We start from the raw sequence: 7,143 nt of genomic DNA on the forward strand, positions 1-7,143 counted from the left end.
TTCGGCTGCATGTCGCGTCACCGGTCAAAACATACCTAGAAACGCTGAAATAGGAAGTCCTACCCCACCCGCCGTACTCTCCAAACATTGCGCCTTCTGATTACTATTTATTTCGATCGATGACTAACGGCCTGGCTGAGCAGCACTTCACTTCGTATGAAGAAACGAAAAAATGGATCGATTCGTGGATAGCCGCAAAAGAAGTGTCGTTTTTTCGACGTGGAATTCAAATGCTGCCAGAAAGATGGGAAAAAGTAGTCTCCAGCGATGGGCAATACTTTAATTGACTTGTTTTTTTATTATTTTTTTTTAAATAAAGGATTTATTTTCACAAAAAACGGCGAGAACTTATTCACACCCCCAATATTTACTTTTAAAACATGTAAATATTTTTTAAATATACTTTCTACATACTTTTTAAAACATATATTTTAAAAGAATCTATTCTTTTTTTTTAAATAAATCATATGCTTTCGTATATGTATATACCATATGTACACAATATAAAGCGTCTCTCAATTAAAGTGACAGTGATGCAGTAGGTAAGGTGAACGACACAAGAATCAGCCCAAGTAACAGACTCACGTCAAAATGACCTAAAAAACTGGTCATAACTGGTCGAATGACGTCAAGTGACTAAATAACGACGTCTTTGAAACGTCTTTTTTGTGACATCTTAATGACGTTTCTATTAGGTGGTAAACTTAGTTTCTGCGGTTTTTTTGTTTAAAAAAACTCATTTATTTCGACATCAAAAGCAAAAAATACATTAATCGAAGTATTTTCCCTCGCTACCCTTATAGAAATATCATACTAAGAATCATTGATAATTACTTATTATCCAGTATTTTCAATACTGAAAATAAGTAATTATCAATGATTCTTAGTATGATATTTCTATAAGGGTAGCTATACATTTTTCCCATCTTTCGGGCAACGCGTAGATTCCGCGACGATAGAACGATTGGTCTTTTGATGCAATCCATTCGTCGATCCATTTTCGCACATCCTCGTAATTTCTGAAGTGTGTATCCACCAAGCCGTGCTGCATCGACCAGAACAAGTAATAGTCCGAAGGAGCTAAGTCTGGTGAATACGCTGGGTGCGGGAGAACTTCCCACTCGAGCTGCATCAGTGTTTCTTTGACGGCTTTGGCAACGTGTGGTCGAGCGTTGTCGTGCAAAAGCATGACTTTACGTCGATTGCTGGCTACTGCTGGCCTTTTTTCCAACAATGCTTCATTCAGACGGTTTAATTGTGATTGATATCGATCCCCCGTGATACTTTCGTTCGGTCTGAGTAGCTCATAATAAACGACGCCGTGCATATCCCACCAAATGCAAAGCATTGCTTTGTGGCCATGAATAAGTGCACCGCTCCCGGATGTCGATGGTTGGCCAAGGTCTACCCATGATTTTCTTCGTTTAGGATTATCGAAGTATATCCATTTTTCATCGCCAGTCACTATGCGCCACAAAAAACTCTTCTTTTTCTGCCTGGCGAGCAGAGAAATAGAGATGTTTAAGCGATTCGCAATGGCATTTGCGGTTAATTCGTGTGGTACCCATTTTCCCTCCTTTTGAATTTTTCCCATTGCATGTAGACGTTTGGAAACAGCCATCGGAGTAACATTTAATGCTGCAGACAATTCTTGGAGCGTTTGAGTAGAGTTTTCGTCCAATAATGCCTGCAAATCGGTGTCTTCAAACTTTTTCGGTTGGCCTGAGCGTTCTTTATCATTGACATCAAAATCACCACTCTTAAATCGCTGAAACCATACTTGGCATGTTCTTTCCGATGGAGCATAATTGCCATAAGCTTCGAAAAGCAATTTATGAGCTGCAGCTGCAGTTTTTTTCAAGTCAAAGTAATGAAGCAGCACATGTCGAAAAAACAACTTATAATGTTCCATATTTAATCAAAAGAAAAAATAGCACTGCTCGCTTAAATGAATCTCTTCGCACTGAATTTTATTGACAAATATCTAACCTCTAAAATGCAGCCAGTTTCAGATGTCAAAATAAATTACACCTACAACTAACGTCATCTAACTGTGAGCCGCAGGAACTAAGTTTACCACCTAATATATAACGTCTTAAAAATGTATTATTGACGTTTAGAGACGTCATAAAACGTTATTAAGTCGTCTAAAATGTCGTCATCGGTTTGCAACTATCATTAGACTATCATTTTGACGATATTCTCACGATATTTTTGATCATTCCTTGGTTATTTTTGATCCTGAACTTACTTAGATTTGGATGTCATTTTGACGTAAGTCTTCTACTTGGGAGACGTCTCAAGCTCGAATCGCAGCAATGCCCATACAGCACAGAAGTTTGCAGCAACATTGCTACAACGTTGCAAGATTGCATATTGTAGTGCAATGTTGCAGAGACTTTGCAGTGACATTAATTTACAATATTACTTTAGCAATATTGTAGTAATATTTAAAAAAATATTACGAATATAATATATTTTATTTATTTACTAGTTATTTTTGTTACTTGTATTTCAAATTCAGTAATGTTTTACATCAATAATACTTATAGAATAGTACTTAGAATAGCACTCGTTAGTGGCAATCATTAATTTGTCTTATTGCATATTTTTTATACTTCTTATACCGTTTTTTCGGAGAAAATACTTTCTTTAGATTTAATATTCGTACTTGTTTAATTTTGTGGTTTTTTTTATTTCATTAAAATATTATATTCTTAAACAAAATATCATTTTTTAAAATGATGAAAATAAAACTTATATTGTTCAAGGAAACCATGTCATTTGATGAAATAATACTATTGTTTTAAATAATATTTTTTAAAAATTCTCTCAAAATTTAGTAATTTGATTTGTTTAATTTGGATTTTCTTGGATTTTTAAATTTTTTTTGTTGGATTAATCATTATAACATTTTGTTAAAAATGTAAAAGTAATTATCACTGGTTCATTACATTACATTAATATTCATCGCATATCGAATGTCGCATTATTTCAATATCTATCAGCAAATTATCCAATAAACAAAAAGTAAAAATTATGTAACTATTATTTGGTGTTTGCTAGGTATGTTATAATATACTGTGAACACTATAAGGATACATTATATATGCATTAATCGTAAGAATATCGTTGGAGTCATTGGGAATCGCCGCGTGCCGCTCGATTGTCAGTTAAGCAACACTTTAACGGAGTCAGGACATGGATTGGTGATCGGTGGTATATCGCTTGGGATCGAAATTATCGCAGGAGGATTCACGAAAGTTTGGAATGTGTTGACAACCTTCGATATCTAGTAGTTTATGAGACATGAGAAAATTAGAAATATAAGTATATTTTTGTAAACATTATGATTTTTTCATTTTTCACCTTCGCATAATAATTCTCAGTATTTAATTACTATCAATATTTAACAGTGATTCTATTATCGGTATTCACCAGAAATTAAGTACTGGCCAAAAAATTACTGAATTACTGGTAATATTTAATCACTAATAATTTTTCAGTATTTTTTAGTATGATATTTCTATAAGGGGTGTATTAAAGAAATAAATACATCTTAACCTAAATGTGCTTCAGTCATTTGGTATATATTGTGACGTGGCAGCCGTGGAGGCGCCCGTCTCAAGAACCCCGTACCGATTAGTGAAAATGTTTATCGCGTGCCGTGTCGCTAACGGTTTTTCGAGACCTTGCCGAGTATCGCGTTCCGTCGGATTGTTTGTTGTGAATATTTAGAACAAAGCGAAGAAGCGATTTTTGCGAGCGGAGCAGATGCGAAGGTCAGCGCGTCCCGAATTTTGTGCCCCTCGACGTCCCTTGCCGGCTATCAGGACGAGGAACGGAGGACATCGAGGAGCGAGGATGCAGCAGAGGACGACAACGAGCGAAGCCCTCACTCAGGTGAATCGCACTCTCGTACTTTGGTGATGCAAAAATATATTATCGCGAATTATCGGGCGCTCAGCAATAGAGAATATTCTATCGCTGAGAAGCTATCGTAGTTATAATACAGTATCGCGCTTAAATGGATCAGCTGTATTTACTTTTAGCGAAGCAGCCGTCGCGAGAAACCCGGCAGGAAAAAACGGGAGAGCCGGGAGAGACAACATGCGAACTCCCGATGTCAACAATGTCTCGAGACGAAAAGTGTCTCGAGACCATATTACCGAAATTTGCCGATTCTCGACGATCGACGACCCCAGGACGAGAGGGGCAGCGACGAGGGAGGATCCGCGAGGATACGCGATCCTCCCAGGAACAATCAGCTGTTAGCCTTACCGCGACCATCGCCGCGCTCAGACGCATAGAAAGACTTCCGACAAAATTATAGTGTGAGTGAGAGAAAGAAAGAGGGAGGGAGGAGAGAGAGAGAGAGAAAACAGTGAGAGAGTGCGGAGTGAGAGCGGACGAAGAGTGGAGAGAGGACGAGGGAGCAGAGAGAGAGCGAGAGAGCGGAGCGAGAGAGAGTGGGCGAGACGAGAGAGAGAGAGAGGACCGCCGCCGCTACCGTCACCGCTGACACCGCCGCCGACGCCAGGGTCGTCACCGAAAACTGTAAGACTGACCATCTGCTCCAATTATTTGTGTCGCGCACCGTATCGTATCGTGTCGTGTCTCGTCCGCGGAGTGGTCGCGCGAATAAAGAAGGCTCGCCCGAGGAAAGCGTCCTCGGGCTTCGTGTACCGTTTCGCGAATTGTACCGTCTCGCGTAGATTGACTATCGGGACGTGCGAGAGTCCCCGAATAAACGTCTCATTGTTAGTATTATCGAGTCTAGTGATTTCGCTTCCTCCAACCCATCCCGTCTCCGACTTTAATTTAATAGAGCTATCGGTCCCGACGGTTCCAGGACGCGCATTTCTTTTGTGATAATTATTTATTCTCGCGCTTATCGAGGTGGTGCGGCCTTTCCGTACCTGGCGCCCAACTCTCGCGAAAATCTTTGTGGCGTGTCCGGGAGCCGACGGCAATTTGACGACGCGGCGAACAGGCGACTGTTTGCCGTCGCTCGCGAGAAGTTCCGCTCGCGAGTATCGTCGCAGTATATATACATACCAAATTAACTCTGTTCAAACATTCCTTTCTCATTCATTTCCATAATTCCTTAACTTTGAAAATACTTTATATTTTAATAAACTTATATGTTAACAACTGAAGCACATTTAGGTTAAGATATATTTATTTCTTTAATATATACATATCAGTAAAATAGAAATAAATCTTTATTTATCTATATACATCTGCAGAAAAATACACGTTAATTATAATGAAAATAACAATGTACATACTTACTTTTGTATTTATTCTTAATATTTATTTCTTAAGAAACATAAGTATGTACGTAATGTTTCTCTGCATCCGCTAATCCGATCCGTCCCTCACGGACACGATTTGATAATCCGATTAGCCTAGGGAACTTTCCGACAATTTACATCACTGCGATTATATCAATCCGATTGGAAATCCGATTGCTACACGTAAACACCCATTGGCTTTAGGCTTTCTATGGAAATTCGCCCCAACACCATTAACCTCGGTACAACTGTTTATATATAACGAATCGGAAATCTATTTCCTCTTTAAAAAATCGATTCGCGTAAAAATCGAAACTACAATAATCAATTAAAATAATCGATTTTTGCTCGAAAAAAAATCGATTTTCTTAAAAATCGATTCAGAATCGCCCATCCCTAGACTAAAAAGAATCGATGACTATGATTGGTCAATTCGCTTACTGCTTACGTTTTACTGCTTAAGTTTTTTTGTGCCACTAGCCTTAGAAGACTTGTTTAATTGTACATGGACTGTATCGTAAGTTCGATATTCCTATCCAAATATCGATACATGCTAATATCGAAAGATAGAATATCGATACAAAATATCGATAATGAAGCCTACAAGTATCGATATTTGAAATATCGATACTATATCGCCCATCCCTATTGCACAGTGCATTATTTATATAAAAATACGTTATATATATATATATATATATATATATATATATAACGTATTTTTATATAAATAATGCACTGTGCAATAGGGATGGGCGATATAGTATCGATATTTCAAATATCGATACTTGTAGGCTTCATTATCGATATTTTGTATCGATATTCTATCTTTCGATATTAGCATGTATCGATATTTGGATAGGAATATCGAACTTACGATACAGTCCATGTACAATTAAACAAGTCTTCTAAGGCTAGTGGCACAAAAAAACTTAAGCAGTAAAACGTAAGCAGTAAGCGAATTGACCAATCATAGTCATCGATTCTTTTTAGTCTAGGGATGGGCGATTCTGAATCGATTTTTAAGAAAATCGATTTTTTTTCGAGCAAAAATCGATTATTTTAATTGATTATTGTAGTTTCGATTTTTACGCGAATCGATTTTTTAAAGAGGAAATAGATTTCCGATTCGTTATATATAAACAGTTGTACCGAGGTTAATGGTGTTGGGGCGAATTTCCATAGAAAGCCTAAAGCCAATGGGTGTTTACGTGTAGCAATCGGATTTCCAATCGGATTGATATAATCGCAGTGATGTAAATTGTCGGAAAGTTCCCTAGGCTAATCGGATTATCAAATCGTGTCCGTGAGGGACGGATCGGATTAGCGGATGCAGAGAAACATTACGTACATACTTATGTTTCTTAAGAAATAAATATTAAGAATAAATACAAAAGTAAGTATGTACATTGTTATTTTCATTATAATTAACGTGTATTTTTCTGCAGATGTATATAGATAAATAAAGATTTATTTCTATTTTACTGATATGTATATATTAAAGAAATAAATATATCTTAACCTAAATGTGCTTCAGTTGTTAACATATAAGTTTATTAAAATATAAAGTATTTTCAAAGTTAAGGAATTATGGAAATGAATGAGAAAGGAATGTTTGAACAGAGTTAATTTGGTATGTATATATACTGCGACGATACTCGCGAGCGGAACTTCTCGCGAGCGACGGCAAACAGTCGCCTGTTCGCCGCGTCGTCAAATTGCCGTCGGCTCCCGGACACGCCACAAAGATTTTCGCGAGAGTTGGGCGCCAGGTACGGAAAGGCCGCACCACCTCGATAAGCGCGAGAATAAATAATTATCACAAAAGAAATGCGCGTCCTGGAAC

Source organism: Odontomachus brunneus, unplaced genomic scaffold (assembly GCF_010583005.1).
Source record: "Odontomachus brunneus isolate Ranch 3 - 2012 unplaced genomic scaffold, Obru_v1 Obru_scaffold_003, whole genome shotgun sequence".
NCBI lineage: Eukaryota > Metazoa > Arthropoda > Insecta > Hymenoptera > Formicidae > Odontomachus > Odontomachus brunneus.